This window comes from Rhipicephalus microplus, chromosome 5, assembly GCF_043290135.1.
Source record: "Rhipicephalus microplus isolate Deutch F79 chromosome 5, USDA_Rmic, whole genome shotgun sequence".
In the NCBI taxonomy this organism is placed as follows: domain Eukaryota; kingdom Metazoa; phylum Arthropoda; class Arachnida; order Ixodida; family Ixodidae; genus Rhipicephalus; species Rhipicephalus microplus.
Window position 1 is genome coordinate 110,264,709 of NC_134704.1, and position 12,779 is coordinate 110,277,487.

The window sequence follows — 12,779 nt, forward strand, 5'->3', positions numbered from 1 at the left end:
GCCACTTCTCGCTTAGTCCTTGAAATGTCTGCTGAATGGCAGTACTTCTATATGAGGAATATATAATGAAAAGCTGCGAGATGGCGCGCGGTACTCAGAAAGTTCACTAGATGAATGGACGGATGTACAGACGCACGCTGTACATCCAGATAGACAGATGCATGGACGAACAAACGGACGGACGCTTGAGGGAATGCACGGACGCACGAACACACGGATGGACGGATGAACGCGCGGACAGACGCACGAACAGACGGATGGAGGGAAGCAAGAACGAACGGTCGGACGGCAGCGCAGACGGACTGACGGATGCTTCGCCCCTCTGATCATCATGCGCTCCATTGATATGCTGTGATTTTTTAGAGCTTCGCTGTTCAAACTTGGCATAACATCGTGAGTTATATATCGAATATTTGGCGGAAAAAATCTCCGCAAAAATCAGGTAAGCTTCATCAGCCGGTTTTACTAAGGTTAGTATGGTATACCTAAGTGGCGGTAAAGAGAAGTCGAGGTCAGGAGGAGTTAGGTTACGGTGTCAAAAAAGACAGGAAGAAGGGTGAGCGCAATTCATTTCATAGCCTCGTATATTTCAGTCGCTGTGTAACTGCAGAAAAAACAAATAGAACCACAGAGAAAGAAGAAAACGCAAACAAGGCTTCTCTCTTCAAGTGTTTTTCCGCTAATTTTTTTGCGAAGTTACATAATGGATCATTACTGACTCACCCATCTTAGCAATCAAGTCTCGCAATTACAATTAAGTCTCGCAACGTGATGAGAAAGAGAAATGAGAGTGACAGAAATAAGGGCGAGGAGGAAGTAAATGGTGTAGAATAAAAATAGAGAAGATAAGAAGATTAACGATAGCATATCATTGTACATTAACACTAAAGATGAGCTGCAACACGCTGTTTGTACTAAAAGTGGCACGTACACTTCAAAGTGGCACCTGCATAAAGAAAAGTGAAAAACTGCTGACTAAAACTTTCACGATTTGCGGTACTTTCTGGACCAATGTGATGTTTGTCGGTTAGATTGTTTAGACTTGGGTTCACTTTAAGCACAGCTAGTGTGTTCAACTCGTATGGAGCACGACTGCGTACAGTGCGGTATAGGGAGGAAAAAGAAAGGAAATTGAAGGTAAGGAAGAGTTCAGTAGTGTTCTGAGGAGGCAAAGAAAGGAAGAGGGGAACATCAAAACTTGAAAAAGACATGACGATGAAAGAAAAAAGAAAAAGGAAGACACTCCAATTTCACTATAGCCAGGTGCTGGCGTTTCGTTGCCAGCTCCGTTGTACACTCAATGTTCGCAGGTGTAGAACTCAATTTTTTTTATTGGGACAGCAATCATATGGAGAATCTCAGCTGATTTTCCATAGTAGTCACCGCCGCCACCGTCATTCACCGTATATGCATACGTGTATATAAATATCAAAGTCCCAGAAAGACACAATTGGCGCTGTATCAGCATGTAATCTGCAAACGTCGAAAGACGATAGTCTCGTGTGTCGAGAGTGTGAACAAAACATTTATTTGATGTTCTGCGCAAGAAAATTGGTGAATAGTATTCTGGAGGCGCTGCGTTAAGCCTGTTTCACATGCGAGCGATTTTTCTCCAAGGACGGAGCGGCAGCCGCCGCGCGAGGCCAAAAGAGGGGCCGGATTCACAAAACTCACTTACGAAAACATTTTTGCGCAAGAGAAATTTTGTTGCGTAAGTCGATTCACGAAACGAAAAAACGTCGTAAGAGGCCATCATTGTCACATCGGCCGCTGCAAATAAAGCGCGCTGTGACTGCCCGGGATCATGTCAGCGATGGTGATGCAGTTGCTATATTTGCTTACGTCACCGAAAAGTGCTCGTAAGGGGATTCACGACGCGAAATTGTGCGTAAAAACAGCATGGCTGCAAGAAAATCCTAAGAGTGGTCCCTACAACTCTTAGGAACAATGCGGCTACTTAGAACCTGCTGCCCCGGCGGTATACTTTAGTGCCCTGGCTGGTTTTGAGTTAATTCACGCCCATTAAGGGCTGCCTGATGACTGCTTTTATTTCTTTCGGCGCTTTGTGCTTCGCGTGTTGTTTTCTTGTACGCAGTGGATGGCGTTGACAACCACCATCGTCCAATAAGTTCGAAGTCGCAGTAATTGAAGAATTCTATTTGGCGTCAATGGCATAAAACTACGCATGTAGAGTTTTGTGGTTGGATGAAAAGCAATGTGATACGTGAATGGTCGGTGTGTTCGAAAGCGGCATGGCATAGGATCAACCTTATTTGTTACGTTGTTGTGTTGCGCCCCATCTTATTCAATTAAAAGTGCGACTCGAGATTCTTGCCTCATTGGTGGAAATTACCACCAAAGAGGTTATTGGAAGCACATTCCTTGCACGCTATTGGAAATAAAAATGAGAGGAAGTTTTCAGTGAGTGGTTCATAAAGTTTGTGCTCTAGTGTACTTTCATTTGCTCTAACTGTCCAATGGTTGCGATCTCTGAAATACATCTGTCAGTACACTTTGGGTCAATCTGGAACAAAGCGTACTTTGTAAACCAAAGCGTATTAGGGGTGCGCGTGATTACGCATGGAACTACAAACAAATCATGCATCTTCGCCTTCACTGTTCAGACACTGATATGGACCATGATAATATGGCAAGCAATCGGAATGAAATGACCCTAGTAACTTTGTATGACACCGAAAATATGCAAACCCTCACGATTCTGGAGCAAACCTTGGCTGAATTCATCCCTGCGTCAATTACCAGCCATTTAACTTGGCGCAGGAACATCATTCAAAGGTAGAGCGAGCCACTCACATGTATTTTGTGCGACGCAGTGACCACTTGACCTGAGAATAATAGCGTTGTGAAGGCGAATCCCCTGTTGCATGCTCTGATCGAAGCAGACGACAAACACGAGCAGACGACGGCTTGGCCGACAGGCACAGCTTGTGATTGGTTGTGAAGCAATACCCTCTACATCAGCTCACTCCGTGACATTGCCAAAACACTTCTTTCATCTAGCACGCCTGTCCTGTTCGTCATATCACCTCCCTCGCACATAAGAGAAATTTTTTCACGCCGTGAAAATAGTGCAAGTACTTTCTAAGAGCTCTCTTACGTGCTGCGCAGTTGTCGAAAACAACATGGGGTCGTAAACAGCATATCGGTCGGTGCGACTTTCAGCAAACGCTTCTCGCACTAGTTACTTCAGCGTTTGACCAGATGTGTTGTGATTACAGCAGCTCTTTAGGTGCGTGTAAGCAGTGCGGAAAGCTGTGGCAGTGCGATGGTGTACGGCGAAGCGCAGCGAAGCCTGTGCGTCGGTGTGGTTATCAAGCGGGGATCGGCGTCGATGTATCGACGGCAACTAGCACTCGAGAAGCCTGCAGTGTGTGTTTGTTTTCCGGTAACAGTTCGTTCGCTTCACTTTCAAGTCTCTCAGTTGGGTGCTGTGCGACATTCCGGATTGACAGCGTTTTGACACGTTACTTGAGTGACCCCAAGTACGTACGGAAACGTATGAACTACGCGCTCGGTTCTTGCTTCACCACTAGTTAGCCCGTACGCTTCTATTTACTTGAGAGCAATGTACTGTTCGGGAGTGTAACGATGTTTGTTGTCAACAGTGGTGCTGTGTTGACGTTCCAAGACTTGTGAAGAAGCTGTGCTCGTGTGACTGAAAATTGAAAGACAGCGTTGATAACTGTTTTGCCCTGCGAAGTTTTGGTGGGGCAGCTTGGCGCTTTTGTTTGTTAAGTCGTCACTTCACCTTTTTGTGATAACCATAGTCCAAGCGCTGTGATGTGATCAACCAAAACTGCGATATGCTACATTCTGTTGTGGATCGCGTTACTTTGGAAGCGCGCCTAGACTGTTCTTCGGTAACAACTTGAGGGTTCTATGTGGCAGCGAGAGCCCGTGAACGTCAAGCTTCCCTCCGGCCTCCACAAAAAACAAAGGTTTCACCGGTGCCTTGCTTTGGATGAAGTTGTAGGCCAATATCGCCTAACTACAGGTTTCCGAGTTCATCTGGCCATCGTTTTCCACGGCACTAGAGCCTTGACAACAGCTGGTCATGGCCAGTTTTTACACTTTGTCAATGGACGTGCACGCCTGGCCAGCCCTTCATTGCTGTCATTGGCAGCTTCCAGTCTGCAGATGACCTTTGCCTTTTTGCCGTACTTGGTTCCTCATGACACCGACGGCTACTAAATGCTGCCATCGGTGAGTTCATCTTGCAGAACTAAATTTCACCAGTACTATAATTCACGCAGTTCTATAACGTGTGCAAGTTTTTAAGCCCATGAGATGTAATGTTTCTCTATGGTAAGGTAAAGCATGAAAAATTTACTACTACTGTTATATACATACATATATTATGGATCAAATACATAAAAAGTTTTTTTTTTTGCTTTGATACAAGTGAGCTCTTGTTTGATTATGAGGTTGGGCCTGTCGATTCACCACGTTCGACAGTTGGAAAGTTAATGTCAATTTATTTTTCAGGAGCCAGGTTGCACTTAAAAATTTATGTTATTTTGGAAAATTAGTCCTATAGACGATTACCACTGTGGTAGTACTATACTTCAGTAGGACATATATATTGCGGTACGTAAATTTTACATGAGGCTTCAGTTTATTTCAAAGTGATTAAGCAGATTTTGGTCACTTTAACGAAGTGATAGCTTCCTCAAATAAGTATTAGAAGTGAGTGCTTTTGATGATTGTTTTTAAATATCTCTTTTTTGGCTCTTCACAGATCGCAGAGATTGGTTTCTTAAGGTCCTGTGATGCATCGACTGCACAATCTGGCACATCAATCCTCATCATTACTGGGAGCACCTGTACAAAAATAGCAAGGACACGTTCTTCCTAACTGTGCAAGCCAATGTCACTGCTGGGACTGTTATCATTCAGCGTATGTGGCGTGGAAGCATGCATGGCAGCCTCATCTGGAAGGACTGCGGTCTGCTTGGGAGCTTCGAGGGCACAAAACTGCCTAACGGCTGGCTGCAAGGTTAGTTTTTCTTTAATGCATACGATTACGTGAACACCATTTACTGTGCACAAATTGAAAACCCAAGCATGGTTCCTTTCAGTGGATACCTGTAATATTCTTACACATAATTCTTATTCAACGTTTATAGATATAAATTGCAAGATAATTGAGAATGTTGAAAGCTGAAAGCCTGCAGCTTATGAATGAAACTCCAATAATCTGAAACTGAAAAGCTTGTGCTTTGAAACGAGCACAAATACATTGATTCCTTATTGAGCTCTCGAGCTTGTGACTCCCTCTGTGGATCAAGTGCTCTGGAAGAAAATAGCAAGTGGGTGAAAATTGCCTGGCTGTTCACAACTTGCAAGGAGAAAGACCTATTGAAGAAGCCTCAGATGACATAGGGCCAGTAACTACATCTTTTACCTAATGTAGCTTTTTCTCTCTCAGTGCTGTTGCTTGTGTTTCAGCCGAACATGTTCACCACGATTGCATAGTGGTATATATTTTTCTACAAATTGTACCTGACCTAAGTATGCATTGTTGACCTCTAAAGGTGACGTTCAGTGTGTTTCAAAGCCATGGCTTCTCATTTCTCTCTCTGTGGCTAGCCTATTTCTGCAGCAGAGCGATGCAGCTAGCACACATGAAATCCAAGTCATGGAGCGCTTCTTTGGTGTTCTGTGCAGGACGCAGCATATCCATCCGGCAAGACACTGCGTATCAACAATAATGGTGAATGTTGGTTGCACAAGTAGGAGCCCATTGTGTTTTTTGCTTATGGTTATTTCCCCTGATGAAGTGCATTTTTGAAAGGTCTTCTTCATTTGGAATAATAGATGTCAGCAACAAGCATACTCATAATCCACAAGTACATTGTGTCTTCTAGACTGCCCATTTGCTCCTATACTTGGTATGGTGAGCTGGCTATGTTAGAGTGCCTTAAAGGTATGAACATTAGCTGTTGTGTTGTAATGCAGTCTAAGTTGTGTTTCGTAGTGAACTTATTTGTGGTCTGCTTCTCGCACCAAGCGTAGAGTCAAAACAGAAGAAACTTTATTGGCTTTTTATGTCTGGCAGAAGTTTCATGCCTTCATCTATAACATTGTAGTTTTGCTCTTGTATCATATTAAATATATTTTCAATCTTCACTGTTTGTGTGTGTGTGTGTGTGTGTTGAGGCTTGTCATTGGCTTCTGAAAATACAATATCTGTAAATATGAGCACATAATTGATAACTATACACTCTTGCATGTAGCATGGTTTTAACAATGATCTGTATTTTTCTAAGTTCCAGCAGTAACAAGGGGTTCGGTGCTCCACGGTCATGTACAGTGTATCAAGAACAGAGCACAGAAGACCAACAAGTATAAAGGAACTGCCAGTGACTGTTCTCCTGCTTAAAGTTTACAACAGCAGAAAGAGCACATTGTGATGTCAGGAGCAGCTGCTGCTTAACTTCTTAGCAGTGCATTACTCAGCAGTTCATTTGCTTGCATTCGAAATGATTTAAATTTTGTATGGAAGATACCAAACTATGACACTAATTTAAAGGCTGCTGTAGTGTTAGTGGGCAAATATTTTTGAGCTGAAGTTTTTAACATGTGTGTTAAGTGCCTGCGTGCCTCTACATTTACACGCCAGAAATCAAAGCATCCATGGTCGCCAATGGTAACTGTGTTTGCATTCTTTGTAGTACAAGAAGTAAAGCCATGCATGCAGTAATCATGTACTTAGTCGATGTAATCCTTCAGTGTACACACAATTGTATAGCACCAATGATGCCATGAGTGTATAAGCTCTGGGAAGTGAATCTATGTGGATTATTTTATTTGGAAGGAAGAGGATGATCACTACACCTAGTATATCTTAACAGTAGATTTGAGTGCTAGGGTATTATCCCACTGCCTTTCCGTCCTTCAACAGTCTACTTATCTACTGTGTAAGTGTAACTTTTTAAATGTATACTTTGCTCGGATAGGTTTGTTCATAATGTAATGCAAGTGACTTATCATCTATGCAGCTCTACTCAGACTAGAAAAAAAGTATTTATTTTTATATGTAGTTATAGCATGCATTCCCTTGTGTTTTTGTAGGTGCCTGTACAATTGTTTAGCCCTAAAAAGTGCTGGTATACTTTAATATTGAATCGGGCATCTTAAAGTAGTTTGTTACTGGAAGTAAGAATGTGTTTACAACCAATATTACTATCCTCAGATGAAATGTGAAAACTCTGTGGAAACTTATTTACATTTTTTGAACTTATGAAGGCAAATGTTGTTATGTTCTTTTATTGTGGTCCCTGTTTCATGCAAATGACAAATAGTTACTTTGCAGTGGCATAGTATTAGTTGTTATTTTACACATATGTGCTGAGCAACATAGCAGCTGAGGCCAGCAGCAAGACATACATGCAGTGCACTGGAGCATCACCTCACATAGTGTACAGTCTTTGCCCACCAGCAAACTCAATATTTTTCAAGCAGACTAATCAACAGCTGTATGGAAACTGTGTTGATGTGCAAACTTTGAAGTCTTCTTGAGGAGTGTTTTTCATCATTTTTGTCCAAGTGAAGTAGCTACCCAAGGCCACAACTGGTGAGAATGTGGTGGTTTCCTCTCTCCAAAAGCCCTCCTACCAGCTGCCTCAATGTTAGCAAGGGGTGAATACACGAACTGGAAAACTAATTGGTCTTTGTTTTCTTGGCCGAAAGAGTCACTTCCACCGTTGAGCCACCACGACGCGCCAGAATAGAAACTTTTAGCTAAATAAAGTTGATTCTACTTTGAGAAGTGTTTTGGGGAAACGAAATGGCACCTATAGCTGTCAATATAAACACTGTTTGCACCAAGGAGCTTAGTAGCTTATAACTGTATTATTCATGTATTGTCTAGCATTTACTCGCGCTGTGCCAACTTTCAGCCCAAGTGTCCTAACATGCTTTGTTAGTGGGTTGTGAATGAGCCAAGCTACGTTAATAAACAGAGTGATATTGCAGACATGTACAAAATATTGATGCACAGCCCTTTTCTTTAGCATGACATTGTCAAGGGCTTTATTCTTGTGTTTTCATAAAAACGTCTTGTCACTGGGCAGCAGCGGAAAACTATGCATCAAGCTTTTGCGAGATGATTCGAGAAACACCGTGTTCAGACATAACTGTGCTGGTGGATTTCTCGCGTAAGTTACTTTCTGTAGTATATTCAAAATGAGTGTATTAGAATTGTTGTTTTATAGCCATTCATTTTAATATTTACACCTGAGTGTATGTATGTATGTATGGGTGTACATATGTAGGTGTGTGTGTGCGTGTATGTATGTATGTATGTATGTATGTATGTATGTATGTATGTATGCATGCATGCATGCATGCATGCATGCATGCATGTATGTATGTATGTATGTATGTATGTATGTATGTATGTATGTATGTATGTATGTATGTATGTATGTATGTATGTATGTATGTATGTATGTATGTATGTATGTATGTATGTATGTATGTATGTATCTTTTAAATGAGAATCCGCTTATCATTGGTGAGTAAGTTTGGTAATGATTTGGCTGAATTTGTTTTTAGTTATTTCTCTTTTGAGCCATTACACATTTCAATTTGTTTTGTACTGCATAAAAATAAATGTAACCTTACACAGAATATGTGTGTTCGAAGAAGTTGTTTCATTTACCAACCTACAGTCATGGGCAAGAAATTGGGTAAAATGGAACGAACCTGCGAAGATTAGTTTAGAGCATAGCTACTCTACATGGCATATCTCGTACACATTGCGTTGGTTGAATATGTCAATTTCAACCTTTCAATTTTAATCAGAATAAGCAAGCTATCCCCCGTGGTTGTGTATGTGTGTGATATTTATGCATACTGTGATACCGGTTCGCAATTACAATTAAGGTCACAAACCTAGTCAAGCTGAATACACGAATTTTGTCCATGCACCTTTGATCTGCACTGGAACTGTTGGTAATAAAAAATAAACTTCAGTTTAGAAATTTATTCTAGTATATAAATGTTTTCTCTCTCTCTAGTATCCAAAAGCAGGGTATCTTTTTATCACACAAATCAAATCGCCATTGTTCTGTTCTATTCTGGACAATAGGGAACCCTCTTAGCAGAACTCGATTAACTGCTATAGTTCATTTTAACCATTGACAGCGACATTACACTGAAGCGTGCAGCATGACAAATAGCGCGAGAGAAGACAGAAACTAATCACTCTGTTCGCGTCAGCGCTAACTGTCCGTGCTCTTTGGTCTTGCTGCATGTGATGATGCCCACCAAATTAGCACGAAAGCGTGTCCCTACAAAGGCAGTCAACTTGGCTGCAAGCAGTTAGCTCACTGCATGTGTAGATTTTTTTCAAAACGCCGTGAAGACTGATTGCTGGTCAAATATCCAAACACGTGAAAAGTAATATACCAGGTATGATATTGGTATTTCAGCACTGGACACTTTTGCGATAAGAGAGGATGGAGGAGAAAATTGAGAACCCTGAATTGTTTAATTTTTGAAGGAGCACAGTACAGCGCTTTTGGGTCAAAAGGGGAGTGAAAGAAGCAAGTGCAAAGCCTACTTCTCAAAAAATTAGTACCCGCCACCACGCATAATGTCAGGCCGGGCTACCTCTTGAAAAAAAAAGTGCTCAGTGATTCTGCCAATCGAACCAAGTACCTCCTAGATTGTAGTTGAGCTCTGTAACCGCTCGTCCACTGCATCAGTGCTTGCATTCGCCCTATTGCTGATATATCTTCATTCCTTCGAATGAAGCCAAATGCAAAAACGTCCGGTGAAACTTTGTAAAAAATAGAAAAAATAGTTAGAATGCGTTTGCCCAAGGTTACTAGAAGATAGAAACCGCCACGTGTGACTGTATAACCGTGCGCTATTTATTCTTGTACATTACTGTCATGCCGTTGGGATAGCCGGCTCTAACGTAGGCTACCTTCTCATAGTTTGCCAAATATAAATAAGAAAATAAAAATATATATCGGCCTGTGACAACGCTAATCAACTATTATGAGTTCACTGTCACTAGTGTCACTTTCACTAGATGAATGCTCAGTTTGCTTCCATTATCGTTATTTAGGAAAGTTTTGGCTCATTAACTCAACTCTCCTAATTAGCATTGATTCTAACATCTAAGGACAGTCACACTTCATCTCGCTTTCTGAGTGGCTGTCACTCCCACATAACGCGTACTTTTTTTATGCTCTCCAAGCATCTGACGCTGCTTTGCGGAGACTTTCACTGACGTCTGCTGGGCCAGAAAATTGTCTTTATTATTTATCACTTTCAAGCTTTCGCGAAGCTGAAACGAGAGTCTCTCTCTCTTTTCATCCTTTTCGCACGTGTGATAACGTCTCTCGACCTCAAGACTCGTATACAGGTCCCTTGCTTTGTTTGCGCACTCAAACAATGCTGGAAGAAATATTTGCACCGTGTTTTGTGAAAAGCATTAGCAGTGAGACACCTCCCGACGAGTCTCCCTCATTTTACGTAGACATATACCTAAGCGTAATCATATGCACCTTCTCGCATTCCGGCTTTATAAAAATGCTGCGGTGCATGGAACCAGCGAAATAGCGCTCACAATTTCATTTGATTACTGCTGTTATCTATTTCCGCACAATTCGTCTGCAGGCACCAAAGTCGCTCATGTGTCTTGTAATAAGAATATTGTAACAAAGGCTACCTTTGACTATAGGTACAAAACACCCTTACGTTCACCACTATACCGTGCTAGATTGCACCGAATTAGTTAAGTAGCAGCGCAGCTTCAATGAAATGTAAGGTAACTGGTCGCGTTAAATAGGGGAAGACATTCGAGGCACATTTTCAAACATTGCATGCATCGATTTATGTGTAGCTTCATTTATGTGGTGCACCTGGAGTGTTGTTTACTTGTACTTGGTGAGATAGTGCATGGATTGCTTGATGACTTAAGGCCATCAAGCAATTTCGTTTTTAGCTAGTCGTTGATGAAAGGCGAGTGAAAGGCGAGCTACAGTCGTTGATGAAAGGCGAGGCGAGTGCTGTAAGCGCTGTAGCAGACGCACGCGGAACTGAAACTTAGATGCAGCAAATCCTTGGCTATCATCGTATACTCTCGATGCTAGACGCTTTGTGTGCTACCTTGATATTATCGGCACACACGTCTTTCTTTCCTTGTCGTTTCATCGGCTATCGTGTGTCCTCCTTGCCCTCATAAGTGCCGAATAAGTTAAATTGATACCCGCGTTATAGTAATCCCTCCAGATAAGACAATTTTTGGCTAAGAAAATGCGTAGCCAAACAGAAAGCTTTGTGAATTCGGCCCCAGGTTTCTACCGCGGTGACTACACGCCCTTCTGAAATTCGCCAGAGTTGGCAAAATTCGCTAGCCGCACAAGCGGCAGAGCCACCAGTTACGTCGTTTGACACGTGATGACGGGGGTGGAGTCGAGAAGTTGACGCGCGCGCTGCAAGGAACTGGTTCCACAAAACAACTCGCTCCGACTGAGTAGCAGACGACATCCGTCCTCTCCCCGGCTCACAAATGTTTCGCGCTGCTTTCAACAGGTCGCTGATAGAAGTTGTGAAATTATCTCTTCTTTCGGACGTCAAGATGGAGGATTTCCGAAAGAACCTCAAGAAGGGCATTCTTTGGGAAGAAATTGCCGAAGTCGCATACTGTCATAATGTAAACGTCATGGCTTGAAGTGGCCATGTTCACTGGTGAAGTTGAAGTGCGGCTGTTTTCCTTTCGTTGCTCTCAACGATGCTTTCGCCGTAGTGACAAACGCGTGCGGTGCCTTTTTATTTCAATAACACTATTGCTACTTTCTTTTTTTCTATTTTTGCGTTTTCATCGAAAGTTATTCCCACGTAGAGGAGCCACATGTCACGCCGTACTTCTATGTCGCAGCAATTGTTGCTGGTTTAACAAATTATGACATTTGGTGACATGGTGCATAGATGAAAGGCCTCACGTGAACGAGAGAGCAGAGACGGCTGCTACGGTAGTCGACTTGAGAAGTAGCATTCCACACGGGTCACTGAAAAGGAATTTAGTGATGTGGCTCAACAAAGAAGAGGCGCCAAGCTTCTTGTCATGGTTCGGGGAATTAGGCACTCATCTGTGGCCTTTATTTTTGTTCTCCCTTTCAGCAACACCTTGATTTCTCACTAAAACCCTGGCTGACTTGTCCGCGTCCTCTGCGACGCTTTTCTCGCAATGAGCAATTGCACCGTGGAGCGCTCAAGTTTGCAGGCTGTCGACAGGTCCTGCCACACTGGCCAGCTGCTCTCCGTGACACTCAGTGCAGGAATGGGCGTCTGGCTAGGCGAAAATACATCTTCGGTCGCGAGCCCAACATACACTCCATAGATAACGAAGAACAGCTGTTGATTTCAGGCACCAGTGCAGCAACACATGCCTAGAGGCATGCATCTAAATTACATGGTCGAATGCTACCAATTGAATGTCACTATGTGCCGACGGCAAAGGTGTGTTGTGTGAAATATTGTGATACTTCGGCTTTTCTGCTCACCACCGCAGCATTTATGGACGCAAATGCAAGCTAAAGCAAAAATTGCTGCGTAGTCTCTTACCTGCGCCGCGCACAAGTGTATATACAGCAGCCAAAGAACCGGGACAACAAGCGTATCACGTATATTATGGTACCTGCCGTTCGTGAAACTCTTCCTGGAGTTCTTTACTGAATCATTGAAAAATCTAAAAGGCTTGCTTTTTAGGGTGGAATCATACAAATTCGAGCGCCGGA